The sequence below is a fragment of the Phoxinus phoxinus genome (genome assembly GCF_949152265.1).
Source record: "Phoxinus phoxinus genome assembly, chromosome: 1".
NCBI lineage: Eukaryota > Metazoa > Chordata > Actinopteri > Cypriniformes > Leuciscidae > Phoxinus > Phoxinus phoxinus.
Window position 1 is genome coordinate 7874486 of NC_136876.1, and position 26249 is coordinate 7900734.

General features: G+C 39.7%; 2 protein-coding genes across 3 annotated transcripts in view; one reads left to right on the forward strand and one right to left on the reverse strand.

The window, feature by feature from the left end:
* LOC307000959 (uncharacterized protein) overlaps positions 1 to 20065 on the reverse strand; it is a 44648-nt gene extending 24583 nt beyond the window's left edge. Inside the window, exons 1-2 of one of the 2 annotated variants that reach the window (XM_079616997.1) lie at positions 19999 to 20065; positions 19697 to 19752 (exon numbers count right to left, since the gene is read on the reverse strand). The gene's annotated coding sequence lies outside the window, so the exon portion shown is untranslated. The remainder of the gene's footprint in view (positions 1 to 19696; positions 19753 to 19998) is intronic. The other variant, XM_079616996.1, reaches the window with a different exon arrangement.
* LOC307000690 (uncharacterized protein) overlaps positions 1 to 26249 on the forward strand; it is a 441581-nt gene that overhangs the window by 379861 nt on the left and 35471 nt on the right. The gene's annotated exons all lie outside the window — the stretch shown is intronic.

Consider the following 26249-nt stretch of genomic DNA (forward strand, 5'->3'; position numbering starts at 1 on the left):
TCACGAATATGTTAAAAACCTACTTTTGCAAACTAGTCCCTGGTTTTTTGCCCAATCGGAACCAGACCAGTCTAGGACAATTCTCTGGACTCTCTAGATCAATAATTATCGAAAAAAAGTGTAATTTTTGCCTTTGGATGGCTATAATTGGCTCATTTAGAAAATGGGCGTGGCAAAATCCAATCAAAAGCCTATAAATCCCAAATTAAAACTCATAACTTCACAAAAATTGGTGAGCATATGTGAAATAACATCATTAACAAGCATGCAACATTTTATATAGATCGGACCATAGGTGGCGCTATAACTGTTAAAAACCTTTTAAACCATATATTTCCTATGGTAAATTGCCTGTATTGGCTGTAAATGGTGTTTTTCCATCTATGATGTCAGTGGTTAAATGCTTGCTAAATAAATCTTAATGTCTTTTGTGCTTAAAGGCCTTAAAGGCCTTAAAAGCTTGAACACCGACAAATGCTGCTTGCAGCTTTAATTAGGTGTTCAAGCACGAAGTGCTGAAAACCTATTGTAATTGTACCGGTTTTTATTATTATTATTCTGCCGTAAAACGCGTTCTGCAGCCCAAACCGTAAGAGCTGGAGACTTGAAACTTTGCCAAATGGTAGTACAAAAATCGAGGAGAGGTTATCAAAATATGAGCCAGATTGGCCCATAGGTGGCGCTAGAGCAACCCAAAGTACTAAATTGCTCATAACTCCTAGGTCGTTTGTGCTAGAATCACAATTTCCACATCCCTGTAATCCTTGGCTCAAGACGGTCAATATGTACATCTCCAAATTCGATTTGGACCAAAAAAAAAAAAGTTATGTCGAATTTTGTCCAAAACCTACTTGTGCAAACTAGTCCCTGGTTTTTTGCCTGATCAGAACCAAACCAGTCTAGGACAGTTCTCTGGACTCTGCTGAACAATAATTATCGAGAAAAAGTGCAACTTTTGCATTTGGGTGGCTGTAACAGGGTAATTTAGAAAAGGGGCGTGTCAAAATACACTCAAAAGCCTATAAATCCTAAATAAAAACTCAGAACTGCACAAAAATTGGTGAGCATATGTGCAATAACATCATTAACAAGCATGCCGAGTTTCATGGAGATCGGACCATAGGTGGCGCTAAAACTGGCAAAAAGGTATCGTCATTATTAGGTGTTCAAGCACGAAGTGCTGAAAACCTATTGTAATTGTACCGGTTTTTATTATTATTATTCTGCCGTAAAACGCGTTCTGCAGCCCAAACCGTAAGAGCTGGAGACTTGAAACTTTGCCAAATGGTAGTACAAAAATCGAGGAGAGGTTATCAAAATATGAGCCAGATTGGCCCATAGGTGGCGCTAGAGCAACCCAAAGTACTAAATTGCTCATAACTCCTAGGTCGTTTGTGCTAGAATCACAATTTCCACATCCCTGTAATCCTTGGCTCAAGACGGTCAATATGTACATCTCCAAATTCGATTTGGACCAAAAAAAAAAAAGTTATGTCGAATTTTGTCCAAAACCTACTTGTGCAAACTAGTCCCTGGTTTTTTGCCTGATCAGAACCAAACCAGTCTAGGACAGTTCTCTGGACTCTGCTGAACAATAATTATCGAGAAAAAGTGCAACTTTTGCATTTGGGTGGCTGTAACAGGGTAATTTAGAAAAGGGGCGTGTCAAAATACACTCAAAAGCCTATAAATCCTAAATAAAAACTCAGAACTGCACAAAAATTGGTGAGCATATGTGCAATAACATCATTAACAAGCATGCCGAGTTTCATGGAGATCGGACCATAGGTGGCGCTAAAACTGGCAAAAAGGTATCGTCATTATTAGGTGTTCAAGCACGAAGTGCTGAAAACCTATTGTAATTGTACCGGTTTTTATTATTATTATTCTGCCGTAAAACGCGTTCTGCAGCCCAAACCGTAAGAGCTGGAGACTTGAAACTTTGCCAAATGGTAGTACAAAAATCGAGGAGAGGTTATCAAAATATGAGCCAGATTGGCCCATAGGTGGCGCTAGAGCAACCCAAAGTACTAAATTGCTCATAACTCCTAGGTCGTTTGTGCTAGAATCACAATTTCCACATCCCTGTAATCCTTGGCTCAAGACGGTCAATATGTACATCTCCAAATTCGATTTGGACCAAAAAAAAAAAAGTTATGTCGAATTTTGTCCAAAACCTACTTGTGCAAACTAGTCCCTGGTTTTTTGGCTGATCTGAACCAGACCAGGCTAGGACCATTCTCTGGACTCTGCTGATCAATAATTATCGAGAAAAAGTGTAATTTTTGCATTTGGGTGGCTATAAGTGGGTCATTTAAGAAAAGGGGCGTGTCAAAATACACTCAAAAGCCTACAAATCCTAAACTAAAACTCAGAACTGCACAAAAATTGGTGAGCATATGTGCAATAACATCATTAACAAGCATGCCGAGTTTCATGGAGATCGGACCATAGGTGGCGCTACAACGGGCAAAAAGGTATCGTTCTTATTAGGTGTTCAAGCACGAAGTGTTGAAAACCTATTGTAATTGTACTGATTTTTAGGTGTTCAAGCACGAAGTGCTGAAAACCTATTGTAATTGTACTGATTTTTATTATTATTATTATTATTATTATTATTCTCCTGTAAAACGCATCGTGCAGCCCAAACCGTAAGAGCTAGAGACTTGAAACTTTGCCACAAGGTAGTACAAAAATCGAGGAGAGGTTATCAAAATATGAGCCCGATTGGCCCATAGGTGGCGCTATAGCAACCAATTGCACGAAACTGGTCATAACTCCTAGACCGTATGTCGTAGACTCAAGTGTCTTATATCATTGGAAAGCTGACCACCTGACGTAAAAAACGTATATCTCCGATTTAATTTCCGCCATGATAGATTTTCCGCCATTTTGAATTTTGTCAAAAATCTACTTTTGCCAACTAGTCCCTGGTTTTTTGCCCGATCGGAACCAAACCAATGCAGAAATGTTCTCTGGAGTCTGATAATCAATAATTATTGAAAAAAAGTTCAATTATCGATTAACGGTCGCTAGGGAGCGTAAAATTAACGTTGTAGGCGGAGCCTATATTACTAAAACGCCTATAACTCAAGTAGTAAATGAGATAACTTCACCAAACTTGGTACACATGTGTAGGAGGTCAATTTGAGGTCACGATAAAAAAACCGCGTCGATTGGCCACATGGTGGCGCTATAACACAGAAAAAACGTATAAACACTTGACCGTTTGTCCGATTGACTTGAAATTTGGTATGCAGTGTCTTGGCCCAAGGGGCCATCTATGTCTAGAAGGATATTGGCGTATCTAAAAAAACATGGCCGCCATTGGCCAATTAAGTTTAAGACAAGGTTAACGATGGCCAATCAGAACGAAACTCAGTGGACATGTTCAACTCATGGCCCTAGAGGTCTGTAAGAGTTTTGAAAGAAATCGGCCACTAGTTGGCGCTAACGAGTTTTACGGCTCTGTAATCACGTGGTGTAACAAATATCGTCAGAATATGCATATCATTTGATAGATCTCCTCATGTTGAACAACTTTGCCTCTAGAACTAATGCTGTCAATTGAATTGTTCATTAATTATTCGCAATTACGTTAAAAACCTACTTTTGCGAACTAGTCCCTGGTTTTTCGCCCGATCGGAACCAGACCAGTCTAGAACAATTCTCTGGACTCTCTAGATCAATAATTATTAAAAAAAAGTTGAACTTTTGCATTTGGATGGCTATAAGAGGGTAATTTAAGAAAAGGGGCGTGTCAAAATACACTCAAAAGCCTATAAATCCTAAATTAAAACTCAAAACTTCACAAAAATTGGTGAGCATATGTGCAATAACATCATTAACAAGCAAGCAAAATTTTATGGAGATCGGACCATAGGTGGCGCTATAACTGTTAAAAAGCTTTAAAACCATACATTTCCTATGGTAAATTGCCTGTATTGGCTGTAAATGGTGTTTTTCCATCTATGATGTCAGTGATTAAATGCTTGCTAAATAAATCTTAATGTCTTTTAACGTTAATGTGCTTAACGGCCTTAAAGGCCTTAAAAGCTTGAACACCGACAAATGCTGCTTGCAGCTTTAATTATTATTATTATTCTTCCGCCGTAAAACGCATCGTGCAGCCCAAACCGTAAGTGCTGGAGCTTTGAAACTTTGCCATATGGTAGTACAAAAATCGAGGAGAGGTTATCAAATTATGACCCCGATTGGCCCATAGGTGGCGCTATAGCGATCAATTGCGCGAAACTGGTCATAACTCCTAGATCGTATGTCATAGACTCAAGTGTCTTATATCATTGGAAAGCTGACCACCTGACGTAAAAAACGTATATCTCCGATTTAATTTCCGCCATGATAGATTTTCCGCCATTTTGAATTTTGTTAAAAACCTAATTTTGCGTACTTGTCCCTGGTTTTTTGCCCGATCGGAACCAAACCAATACAGAAATGTTCTCTGGAGTCTGATAATCAATAATTATTGAAAAAAAGTTCAATTATCGATTAACGGTCGCTAGGGGGCGTAAAATTAACGTTGTAGGCGGAGCCTATATTACTAAAACGCCTATAACTCAAGTAGTAAATGAGATAACATCACCAAACTTGGTACACATGTGTAGGAGGTCAATTTGAGGTCACGATAAAAAAACCGCGTTGATTGGCCCATAGGTGGCGCTATAACATAGAAAAAACGTATAAACACCTGACCGTTTGTCCGATTGACTTAAATTTTGGTATGCAGTGTCTTGGCCCAAGGGACCATCTATGTCTAGAAGGATATTGGCGTATCTAAAAAAAAAATGGCCGCCATTGGCCAATGAAGTTTAAGCACCTATTAGACAAGGTTAACGGAAACCAATCGGAACGAAACTCGTCAGGCATGTTCAACTCGTGGCCAAAGAGGTCTGTAAGAGTTTCGAAAGAAATCGGCCACTAGTTGGCGCTAACAAGTTTTACGGCTCTGTAATCACGTGGTGTTACAAATATCGTCAGAATATGCATATCATTTGGTAGATCTCCTCATGCTGAACAACTTTGCCTCTAGAACTAATACTGTCAATCGAATTGTTCATTAATTATACGCAATTACGTTAAAAACCTACTTTTGCGAACTAGTCCCTGGTTTTTTGCCCGATCGGAACCAGACCAGTCTAGAACAATTCTCTGGACTCTCTAGATCAATAATTATTTAAAAAAAGTTGAACTTTTGCATTTGGATGGCTATAAGAGGGTAATTTAAGAAAAGGGGCGTGTCAAAATACACTCAAAAGCCTATAAATCCTAAATAAAAACTCAAAACTTCACAAAAATTGGTGAGCATATGTGCAATAACATCATTAACAAGCATGCCAAATTTTATGGAGATCGGACCATAGGTGGCGCTATAACTGTTAAAAAGCTTTTAAACCATATATTTCCTATGGTAAATTGCCTGTATTGGCTGTAAATGGTGTTTTTCCATCTATGATGTCAGTGATTAAATGTTGGCTAAATAAATCTTAATGTCTTTTAACGTTAATGTGCTTAAAGGCCTTAAAGGCCTTAAAAGCTTGAACACCGACAAATGCTGCTTGCAGCTTTAATTATTATTATTATTCTTCTCCCCTAAAACGCATCGTGCAGCCCAAACCATAAGTGCTGGAGCCTTGAAACTTTGCCAATAGGTAGTACAAAAATCGAGGAGAGGTTATCAAAATATGAGCCCAATTGGCCCATAGGTGGCGCTAGAGCAACCCAAAGTACTAAAATGGCCATAACTCCTAGGTCTTTTGGGCTAGAATCACAGTTTCCACATCACTGTAATCCTTGGCTCAAGACGAACAAGATGTATATCTCCAAATTGGATTTGGAGCAAAAAAAAAAAAGTTATGGCCAATTTTGTCCAAAACCAACTCTTGCGAACTAGTCCTGGTTTTTGGCCTGATCAGAACCAAACCAGTCTAGGACAGTTCTCTGGACTCTGCTGAACAATAATTATTGAAAAAAAGTGTCATTTTTGCATTTGGCTGGCTGTAACAGGGTCATTTCAGAAAAGGGGCGTGTCAAAATACACTCAAAAGCCTATAAATCCTAAACAAAAAGTCAAAACTTCACAAAAATTGGTGAGCACATGTGCAATAACATCATTAACAAGCATGCCGAGTTTCATGGAGATCGGACCATAGGTGGCGCTATAACTGGCAAAAAGGTATCGTTCTTATTAGGTGTTCAAGCACGAAGTGTTGAAAACCTATTGTAATTGTACTGATTTTTATTATTATTATTTTTCTTCTCCCCTAAAACGCATCGTGCAGCCCAAACCATAAGTGCTGGAGCCTTGAAACTTTGCCAATAGGTAGTACAAAAATCGAGGAGAGGTTATCAAAATATGAGCCCGATTGGCCCATAGGTGGCGCTATAGCGACCAATTGCGCAAAACTGGTCAGACTCAAGTGTCTTATATCATTGGAAAGCTGGTCACCTGGAGAACAAAACGTATATCTCCGATTTAATTTCCGTCATGATAGATTTTCCGCCATTTTGAATTTTGTCAAAAACCTACTTTTGCAAACTAGTCCCTGGTTTTTCACCCGATCGGAACCAAACCAGTGCAGAAATATTCTCTGGAGTCTGATAATCAATAATTATTGAAAAAAAGTTCGATTATCGATTAACGGTTGCTAGGGGGCATAAAATTAACGTTGTAGGCGGAGCCTATATTACTAAAACGCCTATAACTCAGGTAGTAAATTAGATAACTTCACCAAACTTGGTACACATGTGTACGAGGTTAATTTGAGGTCACGATAAAAAAACTGCGTCGATTGGCCACATGGTGGCGCTAAAACACAGAAAAAACGTATAAACACCTGACCGTTTGTCCGATTGACTTGAAATTTGGTATGCAGTGTCTTGGCCCAACGGGCCATCTATGTCTAGAAGGATATTGGCGTATCTAAAAAAAAATGGCCGCCATTGGCCAATGAAATTTAAGCACCCATTAGACAAGGTTAACGGAGGCCAATCGGAACGAAACTCGTCGGGCATGTTCAAATCGTGGCCAAAGAGATCTGTAAGAGTTTTGAAAGAAATCGGCCACTAGTCGGCGCTAACGAGTTCAACGACTCTGTAATCACGTGTTGTTGCACACATCCCCAGAATATGCATATCATTTGATAGATCTCCTCATTCTGAACAACTTTGCCTCTAGAACTAATAATGTCAATCGAACCGTTCATTAAATATTCGCAATTACGTTAAAAACCTACTTTTGCGAACTAGTCCCTGGTTTTTCGCCCGATCGGAACCAGACCAGTCTGGGACAATTCTCTGGACTCTCTAGATCAATAATTATCAAAAAAAAGTTGAACTTTTGCATTTTGCGCATGGCTATAATTGGCTCGTTTAGAAAAGGGGTGTGTCAAAATACACTCAAAAGCCTATAAATCCTAAATAAAAACTCGGAATTTCACAAAAATTGGTGAGCATATGTGCAATAACATCATTAACAAGCATGCAAAATTTCTTGGAGATCGGACAACAGGTGGCGCTATAACTGTTAAAAAGCTTTTAAACCATATATTTCCTATGGTAAATTGCCTGTATTGGCTGTAAATGGTGTTTTTCCATCTATGATGTCAGTGGTTAAATGCTTGCTAAATAAATCTTAATGTCTTTTAACGTTAATGTGCTTAAAGGCCTTAACAGCTTGAACACCGATAAATGCTGCTTGCAGCTTTAATTATTATTATTATTCTCCTGTAAAACGCATCGTGCAGCCCAAACCATAAGTGCTGGAGCCTTGAAACTTTGCCAGTAGGTAGTACAAAAATCGAGGAGAGGTTATCAAAATATGAGCCCGATTGGCCCATAGGTGGCGCTACAGCAACCCAAAGTACTAAATTGCTCATAACTCCTAGGTCGTTTGTGCTAGAATCACAGTTTTCACATCACTGTAATCCTTGGCTCAAGACGAACAAGATGTATATCTCCAAATTCGATTTGGAGCAAAAAAAAAAATGTTATGGCCAATTTTGTCCAAAACCTACTCTTGCGAACTAGTCCCTGGTTTTTTGGCTGATCTGAACCAGACCAGGCTGGAACCATTCTCTGGACTCTGCTGATTAATAATTATCGAAAAAAAGTTGAAATTTTGCATTTGGATGGCTATAAGTGGGTCATTTAAGAAAAGGGGCGTGTCAAAATACACTCAAAAGCCCATAAATCCTAAACTAAAACTCAGAACTGCACAAAAATTGATCAGCATATGTGCCATAACATCATTAACAAGCATGCCGAGTTTCATGGAGATCGGACCTTAGGTGGCGCTAAAACTGGCAAAAAGGTACCGTCATTATTAGGTGTTCAAGCACGAAGTGTTGAAAACCTATTGTAATTGTACTGATTTTTATTATTATTATTATTCTCCTGTAAAACGCATCGTGCAGCCCAAACCATAAGTGCTGGAGCCTTGAAACTTTGCCAGTAGGTAGTACAAAAATCGAGGAGAGGTTATCAAAATATGAGCCCGATTGGCCCATAGGTGGCGCTACAGCAACCCAAAGTACTAAATTGCTCATAACTCCTAGGTCGTTTGTGCTAGAATCACAGTTTTCACATCACTGTAATCCTTGGCTCAAGACGAACAAGATGTATATCTCCAAATTCGATTTGGAGCAAAAAAAAAATGTTATGGCCAATTTTGTCCAAAACCTACTCTTGCGAACTAGTCCCTGGTTTTTTGGCTGATCTGAACCAGACCAGGCTGGAACCATTCTCTGGACTCTGCTGATTAATAATTATCGAAAAAAAGTTGAAATTTTGCATTTGGATGGCTATAAGTGGGTCATTTAAGAAAAGGGGCGTGTCAAAATACACTCAAAAGCCCATAAATCCTAAACTAAAACTCAGAACTGCACAAAAATTGATCAGCATATGTGCCATAACATCATTAACAAGCATGCCGAGTTTCATGGAGATCGGACCTTAGGTGGCGCTAAAACTGGCAAAAAGGTACCGTCATTATTAGGTGTTCAAGCACGAAGTGTTGAAAACCTATTGTAATTGTACTGATTTTTATTATTATTATTATTCTCCTGTAAAACGCATCGTGCAGCCCAAACCATAAGTGCTGGAGCCTTGAAACTTTGCCAGTAGGTAGTACAAAAATCGAGGAGAGGTTATCAAAATATGAGCCCGATTGGCCCATAGGTGGCGCTACAGCAACCCAAAGTACTAAATTGCTCATAACTCCTAGGTCGTTTGTGCTAGAATCACAGTTTTCACATCACTGTAATCCTTGGCTCAAGACGAACAAGATGTATATCTCCAAATTCGATTTGGAGCAAAAAAAAAATGTTATGGCCAATTTTGTCCAAAACCTACTCTTGCGAACTAGTCCCTGGTTTTTTGGCTGATCTGAACCAGACCAGGCTGGAACCATTCTCTGGACTCTGCTGAACAATAATTATTGAAAAAAAGTGTCATTTTTGCATTTGGCTGGCTATAAGAGGGTCATTTCAGAAAAGGGGCGTGTCAAAATACACTCAAAAGCCCATAAATCCTAAACAAAAACTCAGAACTGCACAAAAATTGATCAGCATATGTGCCATAACATCATTAACAAGCATGCCGAGTTTCATGGAGATCGGACCTTAGGTGGCGCTAAAACTGGCAAAAAGGTACCGTCATTATTAGGTGTTCAAGCACGAAGTGTTGAAAACCTATTGTAATTGTACTGATTTTTATTAGGTGTTCAAGCACGAAGTGCTGAAAACCTATTGTAATTGTACTGATTTTTATTATTATTATTATTATTATTATTATTCTTCCGCCGTAAAACGCATCGTGCAGCCCAAACCGTAAGTGCTGGAGCTTTGAAACTTTGCCATATGGTAGTACAAAAATCGAGGAGAGGTTATCAAATTATGACCCCGATTGGCCCATAGGTGGCGCTATAGCGATCAATTGCGCGAAACTGGTCATAACTCCTAGACCGTATGTCGTAGACTCAAGTGTCTTATATCATTGGAAAGCTGACCACCTGACGTAAAAAACGTATATCTCCGATTTCATTTCCGCCATGATAGATTTTCCGCCATTTTGAATTTTGTTAAAAACCTACTTTTGCGTACTAGTCCCTGGTTTTTTGCCCGATCGGAACCAAACCAGTGCAGAAATGTTCTCTGGAGTCTGAAGATCATTAATTATCGAAAAAAAGTTGAATTATTGATTCACGTTCGCTAGGGGGCGCTAAATGAACGTTGTGGGAGGAGCTTATTTTTCTAAAATGTCTTTAACTCAAGAAGTAACGGAGATTTCTAAACCAAACTTGGTACACGTGTGTAGGAGGTCAATCTGAGGTCACGATACAAAAACCGCGTTGATTGGCCACATGGTGGCGCTGTAATCAAGAAAAAACAAATACACACATGACCGTTTGTCCGATTGACTTGAAATTTGGTATCCAGTGTCTTGGCCCAAGGCCCCATGTATGTCTAGAAGGATATTGGCGTATCTAAAAAAAAAATGGCCGCCATTGGCCAATGAAGTTTAAGCACCTATTAGACAAGGTTAACGGAGGCCAATCGGAACAAAACTCGTCGGGCATGTTCAACTCGTGGCCAAAGAGGTCTGTAAGAGTTTTGAAAGAAATCGGCCACTAGTTGGCGCTAACGAGTTTTATGGCTCTGTAATCACGTGGTGTTGCACACATCCCCACAATATGCATATCATTTGATAGATCTCCTCATTCTGAACAACTTTGCCTCTAGAACTAATGCTGTCAATCGAATCGTTCATTAAATATTCGCAATTACGTTAAAAACCTACTTTTGCGAACTAGTCCCTGGTTTTTCGCCCGATCGGAACCAGACCAGTCTGGGACAATTCTCTGGACTCTCTAGATCAATAATTATCAAAAAAAAGTTGAACTTTTGCATTTTGCGCATGGCTATAATTGGCTCGTTTAGAAAAGGGGTGTGTCAAAATACACTCAAAAGCCTATAAATCCTAAATAAAAACTCGGAATTTCACAAAAATTGGTGAGCATATGTGCAATAACATCATTAACAAGCATGCAAAATTTCTTGGAGATCGGACAACAGGTGGCGCTATAACTGTTAAAAAGCTTTTAAACCATATATTTCCTATGGTAAATTGCCTGTATTGGCTGTAAATGGTGTTTTTCCATCTATGATGTCAGTGGTTAAATGCTTGCTAAATAAATCTTAATGTCTTTTAACGTTAATGTGCTTAAAGGCCTTAACAGCTTGAACACCGATAAATGCTGCTTGCAGCTTTAATTATTATTATTTTTCTTCTCCCCTAAAACGCATCGTGCAGCCCAAACCGTAAGTGCTGGATCTTTGAAACTTTGCCAGATGGTAGTACAAAAATCGAGGAGAGGTTATCAAATTATGACCCCGATTGGCCCATAGGTGGCGCTATAGCAATCAATTGCGCAAAACTGCTAATAACTCAAAAACCGTATGTCCTAGACTCAAGTGTCTTATATCATTGGAAAGCTAGACTCCTGAAGAAAAAGACCTATAACATCAATTTAATTTCCGCCATATTGGATTTTCCGCCATTTTGAATTTTGTCAAAAACCTACTTTTGCGAACTAGTCCCTGGTTTTTTGCCCGATCGGAACCAAACCAGTGCAGAAATGTTCTCTGGAGTCTGAAGATCAATAATTATCGAAAAAAAGTTCAATTATCGATTCACGGTCGCTAGGGGGCGCTAAATTAACGTTGTGGGAGGAGCCTATATTACTAAAACGCCTATAACTCGAGAAGTAAATGAGATAACTTCACCAAACTTGGTAAACATGTGTAGGAGGTCAATTTGAGGTCACGATAAAAAAATCGTGACGATTGGCCACATGGTGGCGCTATAACACAGAAAAAACGTATAAACACCTGACCGTTTGTCCGATTGACTTAAAATTTGGTATGCAGTGTCTTGGCCCAAGGGGCCATCTATGTCTAGAAGGATATTGGCGTATCTAAAAAAAAATGGCCGCCATTGGCCAATGAAGTTTAAGCACCCATTAGACAAGGTTAACGGAGGCCAATCGTAACGAAACTCGATGGCCATGTTCAACTCATGGCCCTAAAGGTCTGTAAGAGTTTTGAAAGAAATCGGCCACTAGTTGGCGCTAACGAGTTTTACGGCTCTGTAAGCACGTGGTGTTACAAATATCGTCAGAATATGCATATCATTTGATAGATCTCCTCATGCTGAACAACTTTGCCTCTAGAACTAATGCTGTCAATCGAATTGTTCATTAATTATACGCAATTACGTTAAAAACCTACTTTTGCGAACTAGTCCCTGGTTTTTCGCCCGATCGGAACCAGACCAGTCTAGAACAATTCTCTGGACTCTCTAGATCAATAATTATTAAAAAAAGTTGAACTTTTGCATTTGGATGGCTATAAGAGGGTAATTTAAGAAAAGGGGCGTGTCAAAATACACTCAAAAGCCTATAAATCCTAAATAAAAACTCAAAACTTCACAAAAATTGGTGAGCATATGTGCAATAACATCATTAACAAGCATGCAAAATTTTATGGAGATCGGACCATAGGTGGCGCTATAACTGTTTAAAAGCTTTTAAACCATATATTTCCTATGGTAAATTGTCTGTATTGGCTGTAAATGGTGTTTTTCCATCTATGATGTCAGTGATTAAATGCTTGCTAAATAAATCTTAATGTCTTTTAACGTTAATGTGCTTAAAGGCCTTAAAGGCCTTAAAAGCTTGAACACCGACAAATGCTGCTTGCAGCTTTAATTATATTTGTATTTGATTTATGCTATTTATAGGATATTTATATTGTTAATTTTAATTAATGCTTGTCGCTTATTGTTATTAGGCTATTGCTGTAAATTGAGGCTGTTTGTAGCTAATATGCACATTGAAATTGAAATGTTGTATTTATTATTTCAGGTTTATTACCTGCTGCTGCCGCTGCTACAGCAAATTCTCATTTGTGGAAAAATAAACAAACAAATGTGGAATATTGAGTAATGTCCTTTTGTGCACTGGGTTGCCCTTTTCGTGGGAAGAAAACGGAACAGACGTCTTCCCCGTTTACCGCCGAGGCTAATGGGCGGAGATGACGCCTCAGGGGTCGAAGCGGTGTGAGCCTGGTCCCCAAGTGTGACCACAGCTAATACACGACCCTCCGGGATCACAGGCAGCTTGGCAGATGAGCTCGTGGGTGCCTGTGACTCTCCCCGAGATAAGCAATCCACCATATCAGTGAACGAACGGCAAACCAGCTTCTCCCGTTCAGCCAGGGGTGGAGGAGAGTTGAGACCCGCAATGAGGTAGCGGTTTAGGAGGACATCAGGCAGGAAAAACCTCCTCTCGTTCGCAACCCGGGCATACTCCCTCATTGATAGCTCTCCCTGGGAGGGAATCGGGAATTTGCCCCTCTTCGAGTCAGCGATGGTCCTGTGCCACCAATCTATAAGGTCATCTGGGTTATGCTTGACATAGGAAGACATTCTGTCTGCTGGGTTCTTCTTTGGTCGGTTCATTCTGTTATGATGGTGAGGAATAGGGCTGCACGATTAACCTTTATCGCATCGATATTGAAGTTTTAACTCCCGCAATAACCTAACCTCAGGAGTCTGAGGTTTTTTCCCCCGCCTCTGACATTTGAGTGACAAACCTATTAGCCAATCAAAATGGTCGAATCTCGCGTTCCTGGCTTGCTGGCCAATTAGAAATGGCAATGGAAACAAGGTTGTATGCAGTGCTCCGGCTTTCTGTCAGCAGCAAAGCAGCTAACACTAGTGTTGTCAAAAATACTGAAATATCTGAACGGTACCAATACTAATTTCCCGAAGTATCGATACTAGCCGAGCGGTCACTTTCACTTCTCTCCAAAGGCGCGTTGACAAACACCACACGTGACGCACTCGTCTCATTCGCTCTGGTTAAATAGCAAAAGTGAAGTGAATGGAAAGATGGCGAGGGCGGCGCCCCCACGACCGGCTTTGGTTGATTGATAAAGAACACCGCGAGCGGGCATGTCGGAGAATAGCGCGGACAAGCGTAAAAACACACCGCGAGCGGGCATGTCGGAGTCGGAGAATAGCGCGGACACGCGCTTCACATTGCGAGCGGGTATAAATATTGCAGACACGCGCTTCACACTGCGAGCGGGTATGTCAGAGAATAGTGCAGACACGCGCTTCACACTGCGAGCGGGCTGCGGGCACCCAAAAGATTGTTTGACAATCAATAATCCCTCACATCACTCATTTTTTAAAATTATTTTATAGGTGTAAACAGATTTAAGGAACAGGCTCCAGTGGTAGGCAAGGCAAGGCAAGGCAAGTTTATTTATATAGCACATTTCATACACAATGGTAATTCAAAGTGCTTTACATAGAAGAAATTAAAATAATCAAAAGAAATAATTAAAACAGTTTAGAATAAAAAATAAAATAAAATACAGTGCAAACAGTCGGACGCACAGTGGCACAGTGCTCATTCAGTAAATGCAAAGCTAAACAGAAGTGTTTTGAGTCTGGATTTGAATGTGGCTACTGTAGGAGCACACCTGATCTCTTCTGGAAGCTGGTTCCAGCTGCGGCTGGCATATTAGCTAAAAGCGGACTCCCCTTGCTTTGAGTGAACTCTTGGTATTTCTAGTTGATGTGATCCTAATGATCTGAGTGATCTGTTGGGTTTATATTCAGTGAGCATATCTGCAATGTATTTAGGTCCTAGGCCATTAAATGATTTATATACCAGTAATAATACTTTAAAATCAATCCTAAATGTGACTGGGAGCCAGTGTAAAGACCTGAGGACTGGTGTGATGTGTTCATATTTTCTGGTTCTGCTCAGGATCCTGGCGGCAGCGTTCTGTACGAGCTGCAACTGTCTTATGGTCTTTTTGGGAAGGCCAGTAAGGAGTCCATTACAGTAATCCACCCTGCTGGTGATGAAAGCATGCACAAGTTTTTCTAAGTCCTGACTGGAAACAAAGCATCTAATTCTTGCAATATTTTTCAGATGATAATATGCTGATTTAGTTATTGCTTTGACATGACTACTGAAGCTAAGGTCTGACTCTAGAGACACACCAAGATTCCTGACTTGATTTTTAGTTGTTTGACCTCTAGAGTGAAGGTATGCGTTCTCCTTGAGAACTTCATCTTTGTTTCCAAACGCAATGACTTCAGTTTTGTCTTTGTTTAACTGAAGAAAGTTTTGGCACATCCAACTGTTTACTTCATCAATGCATTGGAACAGGGAGTCAATGGGGCTGTAGTCGTTAGGCAATAGGGCTAAGTAGATCTGTGTGTCGTCTGCATAGCTGTGGTAAGAGATTTGGTTCTTTCTCATTATTTGGCTCATTGGAAGCAACCCTCCAATGAGCCAAATGGTGGTACCATTTAGCAAGCATAGGCTACGCTCAGCATCAGGGGTGTTTGTTGTTTGGACAGACCTTTCCGCACTGCTAAAAAAATCCTAAAGGAAACACTGTAACTCTTCTCATTTTAACTTTTCTGAAACATTAACCAAGATGGCCTAGTATTTTTGTTGATATGAGTCTGTGTTGTCTCGTTTTTTCACCGTAATTCTATTATTTTATTACTTATTTTATTTTATTATATTATTACTCTTATTTTAAAATGTGTGCAATATAACAGTTTCATGTTCAGTAAATGGCAGTGGACTAGAGAATTATTTTGTTTTTCTAATTGTAAATCTAAATCTAATAAGAATTCATTTTCTATTTTTCAGTGTTAAAGAATTTAAAAACAAATGACCAAGTGTTTAAGTTAATTTCCATTATGTCTTCTTATTCTTTGGTATTTTGGTTCAGGTATTTAATAATCACGAAGCATCGAACAATCTCATTACCTCAATCACTATGTATGTAGTTTATTTAACCCTCTGTGTCGAAGTAACAACACATTTTATTCATAATTTTAGGTTTTATGCACTTAAAAGTATCGAACGCAAAAATCAAAAATCGCACCGCAATCGCAATATTTGTCAGAAAAACCGCAATTAGGTTTTTTCTCAAAATCGTGCAGCCCTAGTGAGGAAGGACGAACCCAATCGCAGACAGTAGTCAGGGCAACACGATTTATTAAACAAATAACGGGGAAAACAAAGCCCACAAGGGGGCAGAACATAGACAGAACAATGGAGACTAACTAGACTGTGACTGTGACAGATAACTACAAGAAAACAAACAACTAAATACTCACAGACTCTGACAAAGGTTTGGCATGGATTAACAATGAACCGACACAGGACAGAAAACACAAGGGGATTAAATAGGGAGACTAACGATAACATAACAGGTGACACAGGTAAAGCAATAATGACGAGACTAATGATAACAACAGGTGACACAGGTAAAGCAATAATGACAAAACGAGGATAACAAGGAGGGCGGGGCTAGATGACAAGACAACACAAGCACATGGCCCAACAAGGCCATGTGTTTGCACATAAAACATGGGTCTGTCATGATCCTGCCTCAAGACTTAAAGAAAGACAAGGACTAGATGGCAGAATCATGACAATAACAGTCATCTGCACGCAGTGTGCGCCACTTCACAAGATTCGTAACGCAACTAATTTATAAATATACGCTAACACAGGAGAATACATAAATATCTTTCTGAAATATATGCTAATTGTTGTCCATCGCGATTTCAAAATAAAAGTTTAACCCTTGCACTGAGTTTGCATGTTTTGACGTGCACTGCACATGCTATTTTTCAAGGAATTACAGCATCTGTTGCATATCGTACAGAATAGACCAAATATTAAAGATTAGCCTAAGTCGACATTTTAATTAAATTTAGTTTGGCCAATATTAAACAAGGATTTGATCATGCCTTAGTAGTGTAACCAGACCGTTGGTGCACTCTGCAGGCATTTGTTTTTACGTAATGTAGCTTACATGTTGTACAGTTATGTTTATATTAGTTTATAATTTATTTTACATGGTGTATTTTAACAGCGTTGTTAAAAAAAACATATGATTAATTTGATACTTAAAGCTGCAGTCCGTCGTTTTTCCTCTTTGTCGACATCTCTGTTCGAAATCTGCAATTGCAGTTATTCGCGGAATTATTAACTGTGCGTGGGTAGTAAATCGGCATGAAACAGCGCGGATGAACACAATGTATTGAGGAGAACCTGTCGCTGCCGCGTCGCTGTGGATACTGTACTGTCATCAGCAATCTCAGAGTATACTTTTTGAAAGTGTCAACATTAGAACATAGAATTTCCCCACTTCAAGTAAGTAACATTCACTTTTGTTCTGACCAAATTCGGGGGGTGGGGGGAAGCATTGCAGTAGGCTATATCATGCTGATTAAATCTAACGATTGCTATATCATGTCAAAACGTGAAAAATATATTTTTTCTGTAGCCACTCTGAAGTCCGAAGTCTTTGGGTTTTACAACTGGTGAATCTCCAGTTGTCACCGGTGATTGTCGCTTTAAACTTTCGGGATCCGCCATACCAAGTGCTAAACTAAATCTCCACCTCCATCATCCACACATGCTAGCCGGGGACTCCTTCTCTATGTGTACAGAAGTGACGTAATGACGCAAAGACATGCTCAAAATTTCCGTGGAAATCCACCAGTACCACTGGAATTAAAATCATTATTACAAGCTTACCGTTTTAAATTGAGGTAAGGCAAGCAGATCGTTTTGAACACTGGCTGGTTACGTTTTTTTTCAAAAATGTATTTTTTGATATTTTTAAACCCAAAAAACTGCCGGACTGCAGCTTTAATTTAAACAAATAATTATTGCTTGTTAATGTTATTATATATTTAGGTAACACTTTACAATAAGGTTCAATAGTTAACAGTTAATGTATTAACCAGTGTTGGGGGTAACGAGTTACAAAATAACGGATTACAGTAACGATATTACTTTTTTGGGTAACGAAGTAAAGTAACGCATTACACTAAAAATATCAGTAACTATACTACTTTACTAGACTATAGGAACGCGCTTTCCTGCGTTACCCAAGCCGTGTTTTCATGTGTGTAAAGCTCTGATCTGTCGAAGTGGTGCGTGCACGCCTGTGTGTGTGTGCTTGCCTGGGCACCGTTGCCATAGAGATCGATTTGAGTGACGTAGCTGCTGGTGCGAAGAACAGAGAGGAATGGAGATAGAGACGGAGACGCGAGTTTCGGCCAGTGGCGATATTCACATTACTTTCAGTTTATTGCTCGAAAGGACAAAAATATTTGCCAGAAATTCACTCTATGCCCTGGCAGGCAAGTACTGGCCATCGGGACTACCGGGAGATTCACGGCTTTTTGGGCCGATCCGATGCATCTAAAACTTTTTTGTTCGTTTGTCTTAACGGCTCATAAAACTCGTGCATCGGCGGCCCATTCGTTTTGTTTTGCTTAATTGGCGGCGCTGGGTAAGTGCCGGTGTAATGCATTGGTTAAAAAAAGTCAGCGTTAGTTTTTTTTCTGACAGACCGGCCCATGAAACACGTAGATTGGCCCATTGGTTATTTTCTTGATTGACACTGGACTGGCCCAATCACATCTTTAAATGCCTCCACCTTTGGGCTTTGAGCGAGCGTGCAGTGTCAGTGTATCTGTCAAAATCTCTTATATACGGTCTATGGTCAAAATACAGATGGAGAAGAAAGTTTCAGTTTTGCAGTTTCCGTCAAAATAAAATATAATGTTTATCTCTGTCCAGCCCTGATCATGTGTCTACCACCACGGACATAATCCTGTTTTTTGTAGATTTTACAGTGAGGCATATTTCTTTGTGCAGACAGGGATATTGTTATTTTATATGGTTTTACATGCCATTTTTATCGGCTACATTTATAAACACTATGCGGACATGCAGGCTAAATGATGATAGGGCTATGATGTTTGTCCATGTATCTACACGGTAAATTAAGAAACGGGAAAGTAAAGTAATAAGTAGTGAAGTTACTTTTCAAATGCAGTAACTAGTAAAGTAATCTCATTACAATTTACAGAAGTAACTAGTAACTAGTTACTTTTTTTGAGTAACTACCCCAACACTGGTATTAACCAACATGAACTAACAATGAACAATACATTTGTAACTGTATTGTTAATGTTAGTTTCATTGTTTGTTCATGTTAGTTCACAGTACATTAATGTTAACAAATACAACCTTTGATTAATGTATCAGTAAATGTTGAAATGAATATTAACTAGGATTAATAAATGCTGTAGAAGTATTGTTCATTCTTAATATGTTGACTAAGGTAGTTAACTAATGAACCATATTGTAAAGTGTTACCTATTTGTGTTTTAAGTCATTTTAAAGGCTGTTGTTCACGTGGATATATTTGTATCCGATTACTCGATTAATCGATGGAATAATCAGTAGAATACTCGATTACTAAAAGAATCGATACTGCAGCCCTAGTGTATTTCACATGTAGGCTATGTGTCATATTGCGTGTTCTGTTATTAACTATGGGTAATGATGTGTAATAACGTTAATGTTTTATATTAACAATATACAACATGAAATAAACTATCTTCCTTTCACTAGTTAACACATACAGTAACATGCATGAAGCAAAATGTGTATGCTTTACATCTGGGCTGTTCAGTGCCATTGAACATCAATCAATACAAGAAAACTTTTAAATACACATTATATTCTAAACCTTGTATTGGAAGTACATACCGGTACAATGTCAAAGAGAGCAAAAGTTCAGGATTCTATCTCCAGTCAGAATCAGCCTAGCATAAGAAAAAGGAAGACTGAAACTTGTGGGCTTCATTACAAGACGACAGAATGGCGACAAACCACGAGGCTATAAACGTTAGCTATGTTAGCAATTCCTTAAGCATTCAAAACAGCAGTTTTTGACACATCTCAACTAAACGTATGTGCACTCAACATAAAATACAAGTACAAGTTAACATGTGCGCTAAAGTTACAACCGGTATATTTCAAGCTTACATTGCACTGATGTGAACACATACCTCTCTCAGTCCAGAAGAATATGCAGACTGAGAAACGAACGCTTGAAGTCAGTATATGACCACCGCCAGCCTCTATCCGATAGAGGGCGCACTTACACAACAACAACTCTCCCAATACCTGTGAGCTACCACGAAGTGACTGAACAATACAAGATTTTGGTGAAATAAACTCACATACCCACAAAATAGAAAATGAAAGGTTGCAAAAATATTTGTCATTCTTTAACCTTTTACATAAGGATTTATGTCTGTCTATCTATTCATCGTACAGTAACTGATGCCAATTCATTTTTTTTTATTTTATTGTAGGCTATTGCTAATCCTAACATTCTGCTTCTTCGTTATAAATCCAGGTATCTAGAAATATAGAAAATTATATAAATACTTTAAATTCTTCCAAATATAAATAATGGTAAGAAAAACAGTAAACATAAACACAGAAATAAACTTAGTAGCCAACAAAACCCCTCAGTCTGCTGACACCAATTAAATGAGCTTTAAGTGACAATTTACAGGAGATCTGAAGACATCAGCATAATAAATTAGGTGAAAACAGGAACTATTGTCATGAAATAAACGTGTTTTCAGCAGATCTGTTAATATTGATGAGCCTCAGACTATCAACACTCATTCAACAAGCCATTCAGGATCATCAGCAGATCATCTCACTTTATTCTGAGTGTTTGCTGTTAGAAACACATTATTTGAGTCAGATAGATGACTAAAGACTATTAAACTGCTCAATTGTAAGACAATACTGTTATTTAACATGGATAAAACATCAATAACACAAAAACAATCACTAATGATGACACTCATCTTCATAAACCACTACAGATAAATAATTACAGCTGCATAATATGACCAAATTAATCTAGTTTGATCTTATGATAACAACATGAATCACTATAAAGTAAAACATTTACATGAGCAGAAACTGAAAATGAATAAAGGGGTGGTAAAATGCCCTTTTCACAAGATGTAAAATAAATCTCTGATGTGTGTGTGTGTGTGTGTGTGTGTGTGTGTGTGTGTGTGTGTGTGTGTGTGTGTGTGTGTGTGTGTGTGAAGTTTTAGCTCAAAATACTCCATGATATTTGTGAATGTTAAAGTTGTCACTTTTTGAGGGTTAGCAAAAACACACTGTTGACTCATAAATGTGCTCGACTACAACAACCCTGCGTGTTCACGGGGGCGGGGCTTATGTAAATTCAGGGGCGCAACTACCCAGTGTCAGAGGGGTATGCAGCAACAATATTGGCGCCACCACATCTCTAAATTGGATTTACATAAACCATATACATCTTTAAAATGCTAAATGTCTATTAACATCTGACAGGAAAATCGTTGATAAGTATCGCAGATGAGCACATCACAACATGAAATAGACATCCGAGTGAGTGATGTATGTGTCCTATTGTGTAGGAGAATTTACTGTTGTCAACACTGCTTATATATTATATGATGTCATTTCCATGTTGTTTGATTTTTCATTTTACCATGTAGGCCTACACGTACAGAGAATCATGTGAATGTTTAAGTCAGCAGGACAGTGGTCTCTCATCTGGTCCCTGTTAAAAACAAAAACAAAACAACTGTGAACATAGTGATATCAAGATAAACTATAGGGCTGCACGATTGTGGGAATACATTTTTAGATTTTTAAACTTGGGTAAAAATTGCGATTTAAAAAAAATAGCCTATGTAATGAACACCTTGTTGTGTCTTGTAGGCATATACGTGCAGTGCTGCATACAATAATAATAACAAGCCTATAGCAGCTAGGCAGCCTATAAATCGTTAAACACTTCAGTAACACTACACTAGAGTAAAAATATAATTGATTATCAAATGTTACTTCAAATGTTTACAATTGTTATGACGTTATGAAATGAGATTGGAGTAAAAACATGCGTTTTGCTTTTCAAACAGACAGCGCGACTGACTCAAACTCACAGTGCGTGCAAGAGAACATTTACTGAAGCGATGGGGCCGCTGAATGTGAAGTTTATGCAACATTTACATTTACATTTATTCATTTAGCAGACGCTTTTATCCAAAGCGACTTACAAATGAGAAACAATAGAAGCAATTAAACTAGCAGTAGGACAACAGTATGCAAGTGCTATGACCCAGTACAATTGCACAGTACAATCCAATGCAATTTATTTATTTATTTTAATAGATAAGAAAGTGTTAGTAGTACTGGATCAAGTGCTGCCGAAAAAGATACGTCTTCAGCAGTTTCTTAAAAATGGTTACGGACTCAGCAGCTCTGGCTGAGTTAGGCAGATCATTCCACCAGCAGGGAACAGTCATGGTAAAGGTCCGAGAAAGAGATTTTGTGCCTCTTTGTGTTGGCACCACAAGACGCCGCTCGCTTGCAGAGCGCAAGTTTCTGGATGGCACATAAGTCTGAAGTAGTGAGTTTAGGTACAGGGGAGTAGTGCCAGTGGTTGTTCTGTAGGCAAACGTCAGTGACTTAAATTTGATGCGAGCGGCAACCGGCAACCAGTGCAATTTCGTGAGGAGAGGAGTGACGTGTGCTCTCTTCGGCTCGTTGAAGACCACTCTGGCTTCAGCATTCTGGATCAGTTGCAGATGTTTGACAGTGCAAGCTGGGAGACCGGCCAGGAGAGCATTACAATAGTCCAGTCTGGATAGAACAAGCGCCTGAACAAGGAGTTGTGTAGCATGCTCTGATAGGAAGGGCCTGATCCTTCTGATGTTGTACAAGGCAAATCTGCATGACCGGGCATTGCCAGCAATGTGGTCTGTGAAATTCAATTGGTCATCAATTACAACTCCAAGGTTCCTGGCTGATCTTGATGGAGTTATGGATGACGAGCCTAGCTGAATGGTGAAGTTGTGATTAAGTGCTGGGTTAGCCGGGATTACAAGTAGCTCTGTCTTCGCAAGGTTAAGTTGAAGGTGGTGGTCCTCCATCCAGCCAGAAATGTCTGTCAGGCAGGCTGAGATGCGAGAGGCTACCGTCGGATCATCCGGCTGGAATGAGAGGTAGAGTTGTGTGTCATCAGCGTAGCAGTGGTAGGAAAAGCCATGTTTCTGAATCACAGAGCCTAGTGATGTCGTGTAGATGGAGAAGAGAAGTGGTCCAAGCACTGAGCCCTGAGGCACCCCAGTAGCTAGATGTTGGGTCTTAGACACCTCACCCCTCCACGACACCCTAAAGGACCTTCCCGAGAGATAAGACTTGAACCACTGGAGTGCAGTTCCCGAGATCCTCTTCATCTTTAGGATTGACAGGAGGATCTGGTGGTTAACTGTGTCAAAGGCAGCAGACAGATCCAGCAGGATGAGAACTGAGGACTTGGAAACGGCTCTTGCCAGTCTCAGAGCTTCAATTACTGAGAGCAGAGCAGTCTCAGTTGAGTGTCCGCTTTTGAAGCCAGACTGATTGTTGTCCAAGAGGTTGTTCTGCGTAAGAAAGGAGGAGATCTGGTTGAAAACAACTCGTTCAAGTGTTTTTGCGACAAATGGAAGAAGGGATACCGGTCTGTAATTCTCTAGATGTGCTGGATTTAGAGTGGGTTTCTTAAGCAGTGGGGTTACCCGAGCCTGCTTGAATGCTGTGGGAAATGTACCAGTGTGAAGAGATGTGTGTGAGTGTGGGTATAACAGAGGAAGAAATAGCTTGAAGTAGGTTAGTGGGAATAGGATCAAGCGGACAGGTAGTAGGGCGTTTGGAAAGGAGGAGTTTGGAGACTTCTGTCTCTGAAAGCAAGGAGAAGGAGGGTACAGTGTGTGTGTTAGCTGGTAAAATGTGTGTGTTAATTTGTGGATTAGTAAATTGGCCGCTGATGGTGATAGTTTTGTTTATGAAGAATGTGGCAAAATCACTATCTTGGGTTGTTTGGGTTGATGAAGGAGGAAGAGGAGGGTTAAGAAGAGAGGAGAAGGTTTTGAAAAGCATGCGAGAGTCAGAAGAATTGTTAATTTTGTTGTGATAGTATGTCATTTTAGCAGTAGATATGTTAGCAGAGAAGGAAGAGAGGGGGGATTGATGAAGACCAAGGTTAGTATGATCTTTGATTTGCGCCACTTCCTCTCTGCACCCCTGAGTTTAGCACGATGTTCATGGAGAACATCAGATAACCAGGGGGCAGAGGGCGTGGCGCGGGCTGGCCTGGAGGAAAGGGGGCAGATGTTGTCCAAGTGGCATTGTTAGTATCTAGTGCATGAGAGCTGATCTGGTGGAGGAAGTGTGGATGAGATCACAGAGGATAGACGAGAGGGTGAGAGTGAGGAGGAAGTTATCTGAGGTCTGCAGTGGAGTGACTAGAGTATGGTCAGTGGAGCAGTAGCGTGTGTAGATAAGGTCTAGTTTGTTACCTGATTTGTGAGTAGCCGCAGTCGATACTCGTTTGAGGTTGAATGAGGCAAGCAGAGTGTGGAAATCAGCAGCTTGAGGTTTTTCAAGGTGGATGTTGAAGTCTCCAAGAACTATGAGAGGAGTGCCATCCTCGGGGAAAGAAGAGAGTAGCACATCAAGCTCCTCTAAGAAACTGCCAAGCTGACCTGGGGGGCGGTATATAACTACACAATGGATTTTAATAGGACTGGTGATGGTAATAGAATGTGATTCAAATGAGCTGTTGTTACACAGAGGTGGTAAATTATTAAATTTCCAATCATTTGAGATGAGCAGACCAGTACCTCCACCCCTTCCAGTCAGGCGAGGGGTGTGTGAGAAAGTGAAGTTAGAGGAGAGCGCAGCCGGTGTGGCAGTGTCCTCTGGTCTGATCCAGGTCTCAGTCAGGGCCAAAAGGCTGAGACCTAAATGACTAGAAATAGATGTAATGAAATCAGCTTTGTTTACCGCCGACTGGCAATTCCAGAGACCAATAGGAAAATAAAAAATAGTACTAGAAGACATCGGAAGGGTACGCAGGTTGTTAGGATTGTACCGCCTCCGACGTGTGACTATTACATAAAACTGTGTCTATTAATGCAGATTGTCTGTCGTTCTCACTACTTTGAGGAAAGATTAAGCATGGAGCAAGATTTGTTTTACCAATGTTTATGTTCAGGATTTATTTACATAATGTTTTTGTTTATTTACTCAGGAAGTAAAGTAAGACTTTACTTTCTGTGGAGACTCAGGCTGTATGGTGTCAGCAAAACGATTATGACTGTATTTTAACAGGCTGTTCTGGAGAGCCTAATCAGGTACGGGATCCAAGCCTGGTACGGTAACCTCTCTGTACAGTTAAAAAACAGACTCTCTTACATTATCAAAACTGGCATGAAAATTGTGGAGTGGAAAGACCATCCATCGCTTCAAACACTGTACGGGCAGTCTGTGTACAGAGGGGCACACAGAATACTGGTGGATCCCTCCCACATTCTTTATTCGGAGTATGCCCTTCTGCCTTCGGGCAGAAGATATAGAGTGCCCAAATGTCGACTTAACCGATATAAATACTCTTTCGTGCCTACCTCCATTAGAATCCTGAATGACAAGTTTAAAGACTCGATCGTCCCTAGCTAGCAATGAGTGTTTTTGTTTTTATACTGTTTTTTTTATTGTTGGTCTGTGTGATTTAAAAATGCAGCATATACATATATGCATATGTGCCCAAGACAAATTTCCCTAAGGGGACAATAAAGTATATTGTATTGTATTGTATGTTACATCAGTCATTCACGCTAGAGCTTGGCTAATGTATGTTGCAAACATGCACTGTTATTGATACAGTTTCCACACGTTCACCGCAATATATTAGAAACATACTCAGTAAATAAATTAGCACAAGTAAAATAATCGGTTGATGGACATGCACTTGTTAATGCTGATGGTGAGGAATTGCAACATCTCATAATGTTCCTCAAACTGAGAAGTGAATCACTGAAACGTCCTGCTCGAGTCGTCCTTGCGATGAAGGTTCGGGTTGAATAATTAGTTATTCTAGTGTTTCATCGTCGGACTCACGCTCGGATTGATATGGTAAAATCGGCATCATTGTTCGTTACTGTGTTTAGTTTACGGTGTAGGACTCCCCAGGACATGCAGAGCTGTTGTTGTTATGGCAATGGGAGTTTTTGTTTTCGACGCGTGCTGTACGCGGTAAACGGCCAATCAGAGCAGTGTAACTCGTGAAAAGGAGGGATTTACAGAGATTGATTAATTTGGGGAGTCGTTTGAGAATCATTGAAAATCTGGTGAATGTGCAAATGTATATTATGAGAAAATGAAAAGTTTTTTTGACCTTTGATGCATGTAAACATCA